Below are 984 nucleotides of genomic sequence, written 5' to 3' on the forward strand. Positions count from 1 at the left end.
TAAGGGGGGGGAGATGCCCTGTGTTGCATGACGCGAGTATTTTTTTCGCTCTTTGTTACCATCTTTTTGTTCCTTTCTCTTTGCCTTTTAGTACTTCATTCTATCTTGGTTTTTACTTTTTCTGATTTTTCTCCTTTTCTGTCTCTCTTTGTTTGTCTACTGGCTTGTTCGTGCTTTTGTCTCTGTTTCTTTCTCTCGCCCTCCCTCGTCTCTTCTTCCCTTTCTCTGTTTATTTGATTTTCTCTTTCTCTCCATTTCTCTCTACACTTCTATCTCTCCCTGCTTCCTCCCCTGACCTCTCTCCTTCTTTCTCTCTACTCTTCCCCCTAGCACACTCTCCCTGTCTTCTTTCCCTCCTCCCCTCTCTCCCTTCCCCCTTTCCTTCCTTGCCGCTTCCGCTGCCGCACTTCCCTTATCTTTCCTGCCCTGCCTCTCACCCCCTCCGTTCCTCCTATCTCTCTACCCTCCCCCTTTCTCACTCTCCCTTCCTCTTTTTCCTCTCCCCCTCTCTCTCCGCCCTTTGTCTCTCACTCTCCCTGCCTCCTTCCTTCTTCACCCTACCCCCTCTCTTTCTCTTTTCCCTCCCTCTTCTTCCCCCCTTTCTCTCTCATTCTCCCTGTTTCTTCCCTACCCCCCCTCTCTCTTTTCCCTCCCCCTTCTTCCCCTCTTCCAACCTCCTTCCCTACCCCCTCCTCTCTTACTCTCCTGCCTCCCTTCCCCCTTCCCCCTCGCCCCTCCCTCCCTCTCTCTCTCTCTCACCTCCTCACCATCTTTCTTTTCAATCAAGCACATCCACCCACCTCTGAGAGCCTCCTGCTCCTTCCCCGCAAGTATCTCGCCCAGTCGAGTAAACACAGCCTCACCACTGCCTTTTCCCAAACCGTTTTTTCACCGAACTCTTTTTTGTTTTTTGGTCTCTGTCTTAGTTTTTTTCTCGGGTGCCCTTAAAAGTTGTTTGAATTTTTTTGAAACGAGAGTTTTCCC

This window comes from Penaeus monodon, chromosome 29 (genome assembly GCF_015228065.2).
Source record: "Penaeus monodon isolate SGIC_2016 chromosome 29, NSTDA_Pmon_1, whole genome shotgun sequence".
Classification (NCBI taxonomy): domain Eukaryota; kingdom Metazoa; phylum Arthropoda; class Malacostraca; order Decapoda; family Penaeidae; genus Penaeus; species Penaeus monodon.